The sequence below is a fragment of the Cyrtonyx montezumae genome, unplaced genomic scaffold, assembly GCF_038088225.1.
Source record: "Cyrtonyx montezumae isolate F1298 unplaced genomic scaffold, pur_monq_1.0 scaffold_4, whole genome shotgun sequence".
NCBI classification, from domain to species: domain Eukaryota; kingdom Metazoa; phylum Chordata; class Aves; order Galliformes; family Odontophoridae; genus Cyrtonyx; species Cyrtonyx montezumae.
In genome coordinates this window covers 10,707,987-10,724,952 of record NW_027072045.1, presented here as the reverse complement: position 1 = coordinate 10,724,952, position 16,966 = coordinate 10,707,987, and the positions used below count along the sequence as shown (strand labels likewise).

Below are 16,966 nucleotides of genomic sequence, written 5' to 3'. Positions count from 1 at the left end.
ACAACGTGCTACACTGTTTAGAGCAAAGGAAGAGGAGCAAAGCAGATGGAATATGCTCGCTTATATTTTTATGAGTACTCAAATAAAAGAGCTCTTTTCCATCCTCTGATGTTTGCACTGCATACATTTGGACTACTTTTACAGTAAGACACTCCATCCCTCATTGATTTTTGACCTGAGTTTTCCAGTCTCTAAAATAGGGGGGATAGTATTTATCTAATGACTTGCAAATGTGATTTCACTTCTGTTTAAACAATGCTTTAGAAGCAACAAACAAAAAACCCACAGAGGAGTGCAAAAGAACTGTAATTTTCATATGCAACATGTTCTTCCAGTCTGAAGAGCTGGGAACTGAGTGCAGGAAATGTCACCTGCAGAGTACAGCAGCTTTTACTGTGGACATCCACAACAGTGGGCATCGGGATTTAAACCCATTGGCTCCCATGTCTTGTTTCATTACATTATTTACTTATTATCAGAGAAACTAAGTTAACATGTCAGTTTGTGGAAAAAATTCGGACAAAAAAAAAAAAAAAAAAGAAGATATCATATTATTGCCAGTAACATTCAGCACAATTGGGAATAGAATAAATGCAGCTTCATTTATACTGCCAGAGAGTCGAAGCTCTTTCCGAGTTCAAGTAAGAGAATGGATTAAAGCACACCAAATCCTCCTGGTCTACAAAAGTCAAGGAGCTTGAAAAATCTCCCCATGTCAGTGAACCCAGCTGATGCTGAGGTGCTTTTAGCGTTTGAGGATTTGGCTTGCACAGCAGGGAGAGGCAGAGCATTAATGAGAGCATCATTTGTTCGGTCACTTCTGCATTGTGGGCAGCAGCTCTGAAGCACTTCTCAAAGTTTTTTTTGCAGAATAATACTAATTGACTTCCAGTCTATGCAAGATATAAGCCTGGAAGTAGCAAGGATGGCTTTATCTCTGAAAGAGGAAGAAGTTATGTGAAAAGATGGAGACAAAGGGCTGTGAGCCATGACACTTAAGTTAGAAGAAATCTTTCTGTGCTGGTTTGGAGCTGTAGTAGTTTGCACACTGGATCTTTCCCGACTTTTTCTTTCAGTGAGCAAAGTTTGTGCTGTGGTGGAAGGCAGAAGAAAAGTTGAAAGGATTTGGCACCCACAAACAAAAGCTTCTACCAGCAGGGTAGAGGAGAAATTTCCCAGTGCAGAGCAACAGGTGCTGAGCCTTGAGGTGCTGACTGGGCTCAGTGGCACTGACCAGCCCCACCTGGGCTCAGGGTGGCTATTTAACTGTCCCAGCACCAGCATTCTCATTCTGCTCCTGATGGCAGGACAGAGCAACAGCTCTAAGGCCATATCCACAGTGAGTTGCTGCAGGATGAAAAAGAGGGGCTTCAGGTGCTGGAAACTGAGGTGAGTGAGGGGGAAGGTTTCTGTGTTGGAAGTCAGGGTCTGCTCGGCTGGATGTTCCCCCATTACTGCCTGCAGGTGGGCTGCTGAGAGCCATGTGTGGCTATACTGCTGGTGCTCAGGTTGCTGCTTTGTGTGCTTGTGTTCAAGTGAAATTGTTGTGTCTTGAAGAAGCTGCAAGGAAAAGCAGAAAGAATATAGTCCTTGATTTCCCTGTGCCCTGTATGGTGCTATCAGAGGGTGAAACGAGGAGAGACAAATAGAGTCAGGAAGCAATAACAGCACCTGCTAGTTTTGAAGCATTAGTGATACTGTCTAAGGCTGGCCCATCCTAGCCATCTTTGCTCAGATTAATATCTCAAAACTGTCTGTATTTGTAGTTAAGCGCTTTGACAGTTGAGCATTCTCTCCCTAGCAGTTGGTTTTGCTGCCATGCTATCCCCACCAGCAGAACGTGTTTGTTTCTAAAAGCAGTAGCCTCCGTCTGATGCCCTTCCTCTTCTTGGGTGCACTTTCAGCACGGCTGCTCGCACTTTTCAGCAGGTGGCATGTAGGGAAAGCAGCGGGCTGCTGGAGAGCGGTTTGTCACGTCCCTGGAGGCGGTCCAGAACCGGGTGGATGCGGCACTGAGGGACGTGGGGTTGGCGGTCGGCCTGGATGATCTTAGAGGTCCTTTCCAGCCTTAGGAAGTCTATGTGATAGCCCCATTGGCTTGCAGCAGTTGGATGTGAAGGAGCAGAGCGGGGTCTGTAGGTTATCCTACGGCTCTTAGTTTTGCAAACTGGATCTTGGCAGAGCTGAGCTCCCCTCCTTGCTGCCGGCAGCATCTCTCCCTGCTGCCGGGCACTAATCCGCCCAGGTGTGAAGTGGATGTTAACAACGGAGCTTTCCGCCAGTTTTGGCTATTTAAGCTTCCCAGTTTTTCACAGCAAGAACCATTTTTTCAGAGCTTTTTCTTGGCAGAAGACTAAGCAGCGGTAATTTAAAGCCATTTTAATCTGAAATGAGAATCTCTACATGGGGCTTGAATGCACTTCAAGATAAGTATGTGTTTGCAACTTTTGTTGCTCCCTTTTAATTTTAACAGAGCGTGCCTGTAGGAAGCAGTATGTTTGTGTAGCGGCATAGCACAGATAGCTCAGCCTCACTGAGACCTGTGGGGTGATTAAAAACAAAAATAGTGATACGTTTGGTATTGATGCTGAAGCGTTGGCAATTAACCTACATCTAGTTTCTCCCTGAAAAAATACATAAAGGAACTGGCCGACATCTGTTCCTATCTCATCTCCCCAGGAGCACCTTGAGACTTTATCGCGAGCACGGAGTGCTGGTGGGGGGTGGGAAGCAGATTTTTATTAAAAAATGAAATATTAGGAAAATACATTTCTTACATAGCCTCCTCCCTTTAGATCATGAAAGGCTGCTCTCAAGTCTCCTTGAAACCTTCTCTTTTCCAGGCTGAACAGCCCCATCTCTCTCAGGTCTATGTCCCACCTGTACTGAGGACTCCACATCTGGATGCAGTGCTCCAGATGAGCCCTCACAGAGCAGAGGGGCAGGATCATCACTCTGCTGGCCTTGCTGCTTTGGGCGCAGCCCAGGATGCATTTGGCTGCAAGGGCACATGGCTGCCTCATATCCAGTAGCTATCCACCAGTACCCCCGGGGCCTTTTCATCACGACTGTGCTCTACTTGTTCATCTCCCCAGCTTGTACTGATGATGGAGGTTGCCAAGACCCAGGTGCAAGACCTTGCACTTGGCTTTATTGAACCTCATGACCATCACCTGGGCTTGCTGCTCAGCCTATCTAGGGCTCTCTGGGTAGAAATCCTATCCTTCAGGACTGCTTGTTCTGCGCTCTACACCTGTGGCTCCCTGCAGTTCTCTTAGTGTGAGCAGTGCTGGGGCTGGCCTGGCAATAAATGTTCTTATTTCCAAGTTTGAATTGCCTCATCCTTTGCAATTTCTGTGTTGTTTTTCAGATGCATTCCCTTCTGGCAGGTTAAGAAAACTCATCACTGGGTTTTTATTTAACTGAGTGCATATAAGTCTTTTCTATAAATTACCAGGTCCCTTGCTGATTCAGGTGCTGTAGGAGAAAAAGACAAGGATGACCTGTAATGTCTCAGACCACTCTTCCTTATTAGCCCTGCTTTATTTGCTTAGTTGTGAGCTGTTAAATCCTGTTGCTTGCACCAATCCTACATTGCAACAGTTTGAACAGCATGTTTTTCTTGCTGAAGTTATCTTCCGAATTCCTTAAAGCAATCTCTGCTCTGGTTTGCTTCAGGAGTGGATCTTGATGCAGAAAGGAGTGCTTCAATTGGTATGCAGCACAGCAGAGGCATTACAGCCACCCGTATTAACTGTGAGAAGTGAGCAATTAAGTGAACTCCAGTTACACAAGTCAACAGATCTCTGCTTGAGTACATTAGCTGAGGATTTAGCATGTTTCCATTTGCATCTAATCAGGCGCAATTCCTTCTTTACTTTTAATGTTATGAGTGCTCACTGGATCCAAGCCTGATTTTTATTTTTCCCTCAACTGCCTTGATACAGAATACTGACAGTACACAAACCATTCCCAGGCCAATTACTGTCCTGTGGTCAGTAATACAAGACAAGGCTCTGGGTGGGTGTACTGGGCCATGCTAGAGGCTTCTGTATTATGGGAGTCTGGAGACTCTTGTGGGGTGCCTGGCTGTGTAGATCTCACAGCAGATCCTACAGTGATAAAGGAGGGTGGATGTGTGAGAGTCCATTTTATTGTTACTGAGGCAGTGTTGAAATGCAGGTATTGCCCTTCATCTCCCACTCTGCTTTCACGGTACACACTGATGGGATAAAATGTCGGTCTATGTTTGAGAATGGTGTTGTGACTTGTAACCCCAGGGAGATCTCAGTCTTCATACTTCCAGTACAGTTTCTGCCTGTCTCCAAAGGGGCAGCTGATGGTCCCCATAAAGCCCCATGTGCCCAGCTCCCAGGCAGGCTCTTCCTGTGGTTCTCCTCAGCAGCAGCACTGATGCAGAGATGCTTGTGCCTGGGGCCAGGTGCTCTGCTCCTGCTGAATGGGAGCAGATGCTACAGTTTCAGAGCTGTCAGTCATGCACCCTTCACGAGCACTAAAATTCAAATCAGGTGCTATCAAGGGAAATTACATGCCAGCATCACTTGTCTGATCAAGAGCTTCACCTTGTGCTCTCAGGGGATGTCTTATAATTTACTTCAGGCAGAGGGAATTTTTTTTTCCCTATCTACTTTAGTGCAAGCTGGCAGTGAACTACCTAAGCCTCCTGCTGCCCAGCACATCTCTGTCTCTTTCATTTGCTGGCAGCTTGTGGATTTCTGCTGGGCTTTGACCAAGTTCTGCAGCTTAGATCTTGCTTTCTTTGCCCTCTCTTATTTAATGTACTGGTGGCTCTGGCTTACCTATCTCCATTCCATGTTCCATAGGGGATGCCCCTCTCCTCAGGCTTGCTGAGCACCTGGTGTAATTTGATTAAAGGTGCTAGGAAGTGAAGAGCAGGGTGGATGAGATGCTGGAATGGGTTCTCTGATGTGAACATGGGGCCCATGAGCACATTTGAGACAAAGGCAATGGTGCACAATAAGGCAGGCTTCCAGGTCGTGGCTGCCAGCTTCCTTCTTGTGCTGGGCTCACCCTGGGGCTGGAAAAGAGGTGAGGTCTTCATCTAAGGGACTGCTCCTTTGCTGGTGCAAAGGATGGCTCCTGTGTAAGACCAAGTCCCACTGCCACTCTGTTGTTCAGCCTGTTGTGAGCAAGTGCACAAGCAGCCCCGAGGGTGGTGTTTCCACTTACAGATTGGAGACTTCTCCAATGCCCAATTGGGACTGATGTCTCTAAAAACTGCTAGTTTTATCTGTCCCTCGGGATGCCTAGGTAAACCTGTGCATCCTATGGTCCTCTGGTTCAGTGGAGCTGTGTGGGTTTTGCAGAGTATGAGTGGCTCCAGATATTGAGGCTGGTTAAGTTCTATCAGAACACACATGCAGGCCATGACTGCGTGTAAGGACCCTGATGATGAGAGGAATCTCCTGCCAGCTGGTGGCAGCAGCCAGGGCCATGATGGGGTCCCTCACCTACATGTTCAAGGTGGAATCTCTGTGCAGGATCCAAGCATCTCTCAACCTTTGACCACCACATGGCTCAGCAGCACTGGGCAATGGGTTCCCAGCCCTGTGGGGCAGAGCTGGGAGGTGCTTCACTGACAAAACCTGTGCTGGGTCCCCACACTGAGCATTCTACCCTTGTGCCTTTTTTCTCTTGTTTGCTCACATGTCAAATCTGGTTGGTAATGTAGAGCCTCAGGCCATCCCTGGTTGGACTCAGGTGCTACAAGTATAGCTGTAAACCTACCCAGAGGTTTTTTGCATCACTGCTTTCCGTGTGCAGCCAGTACAGAAAGGGTCACATCTAGGTGAGCTACTTCATCCCTTTTTTGGAATCTTTTCATCTAATCCTCTTGTTAAAGGCTCACAGGCAGCTGCAACTCAAATCACTCTGCATTTTTCTAGTGATTGCTTTGCCTGATCTCATGGTGAGTATTTGCATCAAATCGGCACGTGATAGATGGCTGGATTCGTGCTGTGCGTTGTGATCCAGGGTTACAAATGTATTTAAGTAACTCCTTTGGATTAAACACCAGCTCAGTCTGCTGCTCCCTCATCAGCACTGTGGGCAGAGAGAGAGAGAAAATAACGTTGGTAACTGCGGTGATGGAGCATCACTGGTAAATAACATGAGCACAAGGCCATTTCCAGAGGCAGATGCATGCTACTACTCTGTAGTTTCCTTTGGAATTTTTAGAGTGGGGACAGACTGAAGACCCCTGCACAGGGGCACAACATCATAAAAGGTGTGAAGGGCTGAGGGTGTGTGAAGGGGGTGTGACAAAATTGGTGAGGGGTAAGGGAGCCCAAAACACAAAGGGAAGAAAGCCAGATGTCAAAGAAGTGATGACCCCAGAGTCACGAGCTGCTCCCAGACTGCAGCTGAGTTCGGCAGTGGTGTGAGCAGCAGCTGGCTGGCTCAGGGCTGTAACTGCAGCTCAAGGCTTGGTGTAAATCACTGTGGTGGATTTATGGCTCTTCTGTGTGGTCTCCCACTGGAGTGCCATGTGGGAGATATCTGTGGGTGGCTCTGCAAGGGAGGCTTCTTATGGCCCTGTACATTTATAGGTGGAGGGAGTGTGCACAGTCAGGCTGTGCAAAACAATGGTGGAGAGGGAACAATCCTCAGATCCAGCTGGTGTCAATCAGGGAAATTAAAATAACAAATGAGCAGGACAGGTGCAGTCAGTCTTCTTGGAACAGAGTGGGTGAGGGAATAAATACATTGCTTTTATAATGTGTGGCTGCTTTCAGCAGTACAATAACATTTTGGTTTGCTTGGAGAGCAGGGGATAGACATGGATGAATGAGGAGCAAGAATAATTCAGGATGCAAAGCCAGCTATTCCTGGGAGACCCAGGAGGAAGATTTGCATAATCTCAACATCTTCCTTCAGCTCTAATCTCCAAATTCTGTCTCCTGGAGACTTTGTGATGTTAGATAAGAAGCAACTTGATCCTCCTTGCAGCTGCTCTTTGTGTTCTCATAGTGCTATCACATTGGGTTTATGTATGGGGCCCTGCAGGATGGGGCAGGACTGTGCCTCAGCACTGCCATAGATGTGGGCAGGAGCATGGAGCTCCTGGAGGAACTTTCAGCACAAGCATGAGTCTCTGTCCCCTGTTCTTTTTTGTGTGAGAGAGGCAAAGAGGGAAGATCTGCATGGCAAGTTGAGCGCAACAAGCGGAGCATCCTGCTGCACTCAGGCTGCAAAGCTTTAAGCTATTTATGATGCACTGTGCAAACATGCAGGGCAATAAATGGTGTTGCTTGTGGAGATTGAAAATTGTGATCAGGATGGGGAGAGAATAGAGGTCTGGCAGTAACAAAGCCCCCAGGACCACCTTCCCTGCCCAAGGCAGCCAGAAGTGTCTGAATAAGTCACAGGGACTCTGCTTTATGAGTTGGGTGAGAAGAAGACTGATGCTCTGTGTGAGAGCACCAGGGCTGTGGTGTGCAAAATTGCTCTAGGAATTAAGTTTCTCTAACCCAACCAGTCCTTTGTGGTGGTGTTCAGACTTCCTTCCTGTGCCAGGAGGCCTCTGGTCCCACAGAAGGTCAGCATGCAGTGGTCTTTGGGAGCTGGAGTATTCCTCCAGGTCTGTTGTGCTGTCATAGAGTAAGAGTATGAAGCATTCACCTGTCTGGATGTTCCTGCAGCTAGGGCAGGCTGGCCTCTGTGCTCCAATGGTCTTTATTACTGACAAGCAAATGCTGTGATTCCCTCCTAGGGAGTGCTCTGTCTGTCCTTCAATCAGGAGTGGCCCTATGTGTAACCCCACATTAAGGGATGAGTACTAATGGGGAGGCTGATCCTTGAAATGGTATTCAGGGTGTGGGGAAAACTGTTCTGACTTGCAGATCTACTGCTATGTTCCCCACTGTACCTGATTTTTATTTTGGTAAATTTTTTGCAATTGTTCCCACTAGGGCTATATATTTTGTTTAATGTCTAATTTGTTTTTAAAGACAAATTCATTACTGTTTTGGAGCTGTGGGTAGATTTTATTTTTATTAATGATACAGCAGCCATAAGCAATTTTAAAGCACTGCTTTACAGTATAAAATGATCTTCCCTTATGATCAGGTGTTGATACTGCAGCCTGACCTATTTTGGAGAACTGCAGCAAATGTCAAATGTTAACAAGCCAATAATGGTGCTGATGGATGCATGGATGGAGCTCTTACAGGACTGGATGGTGGGGCTCGTTACACTCTGCAGCCTGTGTGAGGTCCTGTACCTGTTTGGAGGGCTCTGGTCTTCCAGCCTTGAGTCCAGGGTCATCCTGGCACTGTGTATGAAACATGTGCAGAGGGGTTCTGGATTTGGTCCTCTGCTGCCTCTCCTCCCATGCAGCACAGCGGGCTCAGGGATACTGTGTGCTCATGAAGCAACCCCATTAGCTCCCTGCTCTGTGTCTGTGTCCTTTTTGTTCCGGGTTCTCACGTGGTGTGTTTCAGCACTGGGAGCTCAGTGTGTTCCTTTCCTAATCCATGGTGGAATTTTTATTATCTGGATCCAGAACAGTGAGGACAGCCCAGTAGAGAGTGGGACTGCTTTCTGAAACCCAGTTCAAAGTGCTTTCCTGCCCCGGTGATCTTCTGTCCTTTTTTCAGGAGGAGGGAAGTGCAGGTGCTGCTGTGGCAGTGCCTTCCTGCTGGTGCCTCCTCCCCCTGCTCAGCTAAAGGTCTCCTCTTGGGTCATGCTCAGGGTACGTGCTTGCTGCCAGATGTGTCACCACCCCAATGGATGCTTCAGTGCTTGGAGCTGCTGCACCGTCATTATGTCTGATACACGGGGAGATAAACCTGGCCTACAGCAGTTATCATTTGAGCTAATAATAAACATTGACCAATTTTCAGTCAATAACACATCTTCCTTGCTTTCATGCAATGCAGCAGGGGAGCGTGGCTGCCAGTGGCCTCTGCTCAACCTGGGTGGGAAGGAAGGGCAGAATGATCTCTCCCTTTTAGAGCAGAAGCCACATCCTTGCTTTCAGGCTGTCTGTGGTGTTCAACAGAATGCAGGGCTAGGCCTCCTTGTGCTGAGCACATGTCCTGCTGCTAGCAGTTTGTGTGTCCTACAAGGGGACTGCAGGCAGAGCTGGCTGCTTGCTGCTGCTATCTCTGCCAACCTGCACTAACAAGAGTCCTGAAGAAGGAGGGTGCTGGGAATGAGGGATTGAGTGTTGTGAGGGGTGGGTGATGTGCCCTGTGTCTGCTGGGGTAAATAGTGGGGAGCAGCCCATAGGCAGGTTATCTTCCATCCTCTGCCAGATGTTAGCACAGCCCTGCCCAGATTCTCCTGGTGCCCCGTTCAGCTCAAGGCTCTCACGTAGCAGATCAGTACCACTGCAGTACTGGTGGGTGGGTAAGACAGGACTCATCATGGGGATTCTGAGCACTGAGAGCACTGCAAGAAAGGAATGGCTGAGGCAAGCAATGTGCTAGGGAAGAAAAATAGCTGCTTTGAGCAGGGGTTGCTTTTTCTTCCTGTATGGCTCAGGAGCTGCTCCCTGTTGCTGCATAGCAAATGTGTACTGAGCTTACTTGCACTGTGTTCAGCCCAAACTTTATTCTTTTATGTGCATTGTAGGGAAGATGTTGACAGATGAGGTCTGTGATGCTGAGGCAGATTATTTCATGACTTCTACAAGGCCTTGTTTTCTTACTCTGATTTCTTCTTCCTAAAATGAGTCTGGGAGAGGCTACTCAGCAGTTTGAACCGCTGTTTTGATCTCTGGTGACAAACCTTCTGCTGATGTTTGTTGTTTCTGTAACAGGAGAGCAGTCGCAAGGCAGTGCCTTGTCTGTTTCCCTTTGCAACTGTGCAAGTCTCTGAAGGAGGCAGAAAGCCTCCCTGTAATTGCAGGAGATTTGTTTATCCTGTGTCCTCGCATGGGACTTATAAGCTTCTGGACAGCCCCCCAGGTGCCTGTCTGCTTGCGGAAACCAGGGAACTGAAACAAGCCAGCAAATGCTTCTGCAATGGTAAATATTCCTTCTGAGCAGCCCAATGGCTTCACTACTACAGAGAGCACTGTGTGCCAACACAGGCTAATATGGCTGCTTTCCAGCCCAGCTAACCTTTGCCACTGATGATTCTGCAGCCTTCCTCTTACAACTAAAGATACTGTTTTTCCTTTGGAGCGGTTGCTGTGAAGAATACAGTCTGCGAGGCAAACTTTTCCCTGTCTCTCCTGTGCTTAGAAGGACAGGCAGATTTCTATGAATGAAGAAGATTCAGTAGAAATGTTGCATGCTGTTACAGCTGTCTGGGAGTATTCTAAATCCTCTATAGTGGAATATGCCCAATTTTGAAACTGGAACTCAACAAAGCTTCCTATGGGAAGTTCAGGCCAAAGTAAACAAGTTTGTGAAGGGGGGATGCAAAGAAGGCAGGAGACCGCTTCAAGGAGAATGTCACCAGAAAGCCTGCTCTTTGATTTGGCATCACAAGCAGATTACAGCGCACTCCTGCTCTAAGCCCTGTTCATTTCTGCTCCAGGCAGTCTGGAGCCTGGTGATGTGCTAATTTTGAGAGATTGATCCTTGCTGGTGGAGAGTTACACCCTGATCACAGCAGGGATCTGAGCATGGCTAATCCAAATTGGCCTGGCATTTTGCTATTCGGGAAGTAATGTTTTTTCAATTGTTAATGTTATAGAGCATTTACCCAGCACAATAAAAGTTAAAATGTTCTCTCCAGGTTTCATTATTTCTCAGATTTACTCAGTAACGGCAGAAGTAAAATACATGGGCACCATGGTTGTTTACAATTAGCAGAAAATTGCTCTTATACTGTAGCTGGGCACTTCTGTTTGTACTGCCTATTGCCCTTTGGAGCAGACAGTCCCTTGTCAGAGGATGCTCTTGGGGGTCTTCTGAGGGAGACATCAGTTAGAATGCCTGAAGGCCATCAAACTGAGAGGCCCTCAACTCAGCTGTCCACTCTTTGGGAGCATGATGTCATTAGGACTGTACATTTGGTATGGTCAGATGGTAGCTGCAGGGGAGGTGGTGGGAAGATCTCACGTGTGCTGAGATTTTCCTGGTAACATACATTAGGAATTCATGAGAGGTTTTGGTTCATGGTCTAACTGAGCTGCCCGGTGCTGCTTCCTTGGAGTTAAGGGTGGTGTCGGTGTGTGGAAGCTGATCTTCTGGTGGGTAGTGCAGCTTATTTGTTTGAGCAGCACTGCCTGAAAGTTTGTGCTGAAGAGTCAAGACCGGCTCACTGGCATTGTAGCTTCTGGGAGCAGTGAATTCACTATGAAGAGGCTGCTGATATTCGGGGGCTATCTGACTGGATGCTTGCCTGGAAATGGACCCCTTTTCCCTCCCTCTATCTAGCCAGGGAATTGGTTCTTGGATCAAATGGTTGAGAGTTGGGCTCATGTTGCTTGTGACTGTGCTGGAGGCAATGGTGATTGTAAGGGAGTCCTTAGAGCTGGCCTTAGGTCCTCTGGTGGCAAGTGCAGGGAAAACATCACAGGTGTGGAAGGGATTGCTGCACCTGCAATGAGTCATATGGTGGTGCCTTTTTCACAGTGCTGCTGCATCACAGTGTGGGCTGAGCTGGGACCCAGCTTCACCACTGGTGATTAATGCTTACTGGTAAGTCCTTGGCTGGCATAAAATGGTGCACTGCTGGCTGCAAGGGGGTCGTGCTTACTTGCACCAAGAGATCTGGCTGTGAGTATCTAAATTCAACTGAGAGCTGCTTGTTAGTAGCACCTAGATACCACAGTAATTGGTGTGCTATAAATACCAAAGCCAGACATAATATTAAACAGGCTGTGTCATCAATTAGCTAATGACAGAAGCATAGAAACGCTGGATAAAAATAACTGGTAATAGCACAATCCTTTCTTCTTACCCCCTCCTACTCTCCCTCATCCAGAAATGAGCAGCTCTGGGACACCTCATTTTTTACTGTTAATAATTTAGGAGCTGTAACAATCTATGATGAGCAGTGTCTGATCTGGAAAACATTCACTTTTCCTGATTGCTTTATGATTCCAATCCATTGCAAGAAGCAAAGCTGTTTAAAAACAAGAGAGTTTGATGTGGAGGATTCTCTCAGGTAATGAGGTGGGACACGTGGTGCAGCTTTTGTTGGGGTTTGTTGAAGTCTCTTGGTATCGTGTGGTGAGTTCCCTATGCCTGGAGACACCCAAGGTCAGGTTGGATGGGGCTCTGAGCACCTGGTGGAGCTGTAGGTGTCCCTGTTCATTGCAGAGGAATGGAACTGGATGGCCTTTAAGGGTCTCTTCTGGCTCAGTCAATCATATGATGATTTCATGAGCATGAGGATGCTGAGGAACTTAGCTTTATCCCAGTTCCTTGGGCTTGGACATGCAGCTGTGGATCAAAACCACAAACACCTCACCTGTGGGAAAGGCAGCAGATGTGTTTTGGAACTGGCTACCAGATTGAAAAGGTCATAGATTCAATGAAAGGGAATACAGACTGACCCACAGGCAGTGAGCATGAAAAACCTGTTTATGAAGACTTTCGGTCTGAGAAAATCTGAACAGAGGGCTGTTTTTAACAAAGTCAAAGCCAGTTTCATTCTATTTAAACAACAGAAGAGTATTGCAAATGTTGCAATTCAAACATTGAGTTCTCAGATCTTTTAGGTTCATTTCCCTGTTTTCTCCAACTGGTTTCCTCTCTTCCAGCAGCAGGAAATAGAACAAAGTTTAGAGAAGAGATGATGAAAACTAAACAAAATCTTGAAATAACTTTTGAAAATGGAAACAAGAAAATCTTATTTCTTGTTTGTTTCATTGGGATATTCAATTAATTTAAAGAAAATTGTGCATGGAATCAATATAGGGGTCCCATTGCAGAAAGCTTGTGCTTGTCAAGGCTGGGAAAGCCCTTAAGGAAAGACTCAGGTGAGCTTGGGCTGTTGGGAAATCCTACACTCACAGTGGCTCAAACCAAGACTGGCAGCACTCCAGTGGACAGATGGGAGAAAGGAGCTTTGATGTGTGTAGAAAGAGGGAGTGGAGCTGACTGAGTGGGGTTAAGGGGCCCATTACGGGGGTTAATGTGGAGGCTGCAGTTAGTCCCCAGGCAAATGGAGATTATTGTGCCTTCTCCCTACTTTTGCCTTCTGTGAAGCCACAGCAGTCATAAGAAGGGGGGGGGGGGGATTTCACTTGTCTCTGTGGTTTGCAGGAGTCTTTGTAGTAATTAGCTCACTGCTAATTAGGAATGTCTTTAGTTGTTTCTCTGGAAGAAAATACTGATCCATTTATGAAAAGTCACTACTTGCATAGCAATTACCAGAAATTGTTGTTTTTTTTTTCCATCTTCCTGGATAAAGAATGAACCTTTTCAATTTTTAAATCAAAATATGTCAAAGGTACCTGTCAAGATTGATTGGTTTTTGTAACTTAAATGTTGTGAATGTACCCTGGAAAACATCTGCAGTAAGTCTTACTTTGGTCAGGCTTAAGAAAGGAAAGCAGAGTTCAGCAGAGTGTAAAAAGGATGTGCTGCTTTACTGAAAGTGACAAACACCTGGAACCTGAAGGCCTCTGTGTGTGTGTGACTATGGTAATTACCACCTTATCCATGGATTTCTTGCTTCTGTCTCTTTACTGTTGACTTCCATGGCAGACTGCTGAGCCAGTGATGCAGACAGCTCTGTTCCCCCCCTCCCCTACCTTGCTTGGTTATAAAGTATGGGTTTAATACAGAAGCTGCTCAGATCTGACATCCATGACCCTTGGGTGCCTAGTGTATTCCCTGCTGTGAGCACTGCACTGTTAAAACTGTGGCATGTTATGTGGAGCCAGTGATGGAAAATGGGACTGGGCTCACAACCGTTCTGTGCAGTTGATGCTGCCATGTCTGTTTTGTCTTCTCCTATCCCTCCTTCTTGAAATCTGTGTCTCTGGCACAATCCCATTCCACAGGCTCAGTGGGCAATGGAGGATGAGGTGCTCAGAGTGGGGGGATGCTTTGTGATTCAGGCTCTGCACTGGAAACCCCTTGTGACTCAAAGGGAAGATGCTGAAGGCCTCTTGCATCCTAGTCTGTTCTAACATTGATGATAGTAAGCTTGGCTGAGTGTGCTACAAAGCTTGAGCATTTAACAAGGGATGAAATGTTACTTATGTTTATTTAAAAATATACTTTTTACAGTATTTTCATGACTTGTTAAATCCTCTTTTTCCTTAAACTTTCTTAGAAACTGTATGATGTGCTACTTAGTGCTCTAACACAAAATGGTTGTTTTTTATCAGTGGTGGTATCTGTTTTAAAATGTTAGACAGATAAATTTCTCTTATTTTCCCTTTTCTACCTACCCCAGGGCTTAAACAGCTTTTAAACAATGACAACATCAACAGAAATGGTTTTGTTATTCAGATGAGACTTTTGCCTCACTGCAAACTGTGTTTTCAACAGTAATAACTGCCTAAAGCTCTCCAGTTTCTCTTCATAGGCAATAACTCTGGCCAAAACCAAACAAAGCGGAAAGCCTCTTCAGTTAGAATCCATTTTGCAATAATTATTTGCACACACACCAGAGGGAATATGCTGCTGCATAGTGTAGGTGGTTAATTCTGGTCATTCAGGAGCATTGCCTTGCTGCATTGGTACAGGAAGCTGTCTTGTGGACTGGAGGCTTCTTGCTATGCTCTTTCATGGGACAGGCATGCACAGAAATAGCAGTATTTTGGTTGTATGTGTGCCTATAACAAACATCTGCAAACCTTCCTGTGGAATAGAAACACTAAATGTCAGTGAAGCCTAGTGAGATGGCAGTAGCCTAATCTGGCAGATAGTTAAATGAGACACGAAGAATTCAAGTGGTTTGCTGGGTGTGGAGATGCTCTTGTGGCAGGCTTGGGGTGAGGGCTGCAGTGAAAATGCCCTAAATCAGTACTGACAAGCTTTTGCAGATGTACCCAGTCTAGTGGCCAGGTGGTGCCGTGGCAGATGAGAAGCTAGACAGGAGCAGGGAAACCCTTGCAGGCAGCTTGCAGGAGTGGGCACTGGCTGCTCTGCTCATTTGGCCATTGCAGGGTATGTTTCTGGGGACAGTGAAGCAGCATGGAGCTGGCATTCTCAGAGAGGAAACTTCACCAACTACCTGAGCAGGGAGGGAAGCATGGCAGGGCATGGGAGCCCTGGTTCTTAGCTGACGCTGGCAGCTTGAGTATACTGACAGGAGGCTGCATGATGTGTCCTCAGATGAAAATTGCTGGACAAGATTTTTGGAATGCAAGTTGATCGTGAGGGTCTGTGGAGGGTTGTGGTTATGAGAAGGTCTGGTGCTGCAGTTTCTGGTACTGGCTGCAGAAAGCAAATGAGATGGAGAGATTACATGCCTTGGTCTGGATCTTGTTGCAGCCTGTGCTCCAGCAAGCTTGAAGAGTTCTTCTGTCCAAAATGCCCCTTGGATAGGGAAATGCTTTCCTTTAAATCTGCTGCTCTGAATGGCTAATGCTGCCCACCCCGTGAGCCCTTTAGAGTAATGTGCGTGCCCCCAGCCCTGCTGGTGGAGGGATTCACCTGAGTTCCTGCTGACCTGCTTCTTGGAAAATCCAGCAGGTTGAACAAGCACAGGCACAAAATGCATCTGACAACCCTCATGCTGATTTTTATATTTTTTTCCTTCCATGAACTGGACTAAGGAGAACAGTGTGGGCTGCTGTGCTGGCAGGTGGCAGCATGGCCTTGGGGTGGAAACCTCTTTAATCATCATGTCTGCCTGTGGAGAGAACCTGTACCCTGCCTTCTCTGTCTCCTACAACCACTGCGATTGATTTCTTGGCAGCTGGAAACACTTCTGAACTCAAGTTTCTAACAAGCAAAGGGAGGTCATGGCAGCAGTTAGGCCTGCAGGTTGACCACAGTATCCTCAGGGCTGGTATATGAACAGGACTGGCCATAAAAGCTAATGTAATACAGCTTGTTTCCAAGGGCTGGGACAGGCAATGTCCACCCCTGAACAAAATTACACAGCTAAGTTGCATAGTTTGCTTTTTTTCATTCAATCCTTTTCTTGTTTTCTGCAGAGGGCTCTCTTGATCTGTGGACAAACTATTTCATCTGGATACAAACCAGAGACTTCTGGTGCTCACTGCAAAGCCCTTGCAGAAATGTCAGGCTCAGGGACAGGAAAACACACCCAAAAAGGCCACTGATTTACTACCAGCATAGCAACTTTTCCACTCTATGGTTACGGCCCTGGCCCCAAGGAGTGTTATGGTTGTATGCATGGAAGGCCATTTCCATGGCCCAAAGGGGCAGATTCTGTCTAGGAAGAGTGTAATGGCATTGCTGAATGAATGGAGAGAAGATACGTTAGGACACCCTGCCCTAGTCTGTTGCCTCAGCCATAAGGGATGTGGGCAGCCCTTCTAGTTCAGGCTGATCTGTGAGAAGAAAGCTATGTTCTATGTCTCTCTAATGTACTGTTTTTGCACTGCCTGGCAGTGGCACAGGGAAGAGGCCTGGTTAATAAGAGAGCAGGATTTTTTGATGCCAGCTCAGAAGGCAAGTGCTGACTCAGTTATCTTCTGTGCATTAGCTGTTAAAATTATGTGGCTATGGGTTGGACTGTGAGGAGAGTGACTGTTGGGGAAGCCTCTCCATTTGATACTGCACCAGTTGCTCTGGAGTGCGTGTGGCTGAATTTGGGAAATGAGAACTGAGAAATGGAGCCCAGGGTGCACACTGCCCCATAGCATAAGCATCTCTGCACAGCGCTTTGAGGCTTCTCTGTTGGCTGGTAGTAGAATGCTTGGCCTTGTAGAAACTCTTTGAGTTATTCTGTGTAAGATACCTTGATCTCTGGCTAAAAAGTACTATCTCAGAGCTAGGTGTTAGCATGGTTCAGTTGCTTTTACATTCTCTAATCTTCTAGTTGTGAAGAGAAAGATTTGAAGTGTGACTGCAGGAATTAGCCACTATGTGTC

General features: G+C 46.7%; 1 protein-coding gene across 1 annotated transcript in view; it reads right to left on the bottom strand.

The window, feature by feature from the left end:
- Window positions 1–16,966, bottom strand: part of ITPRIP (inositol 1,4,5-trisphosphate receptor interacting protein) — a 434,606-nt gene that overhangs the window by 79,696 nt on the left and 337,944 nt on the right. The gene's annotated exons all lie outside the window — the stretch shown is intronic.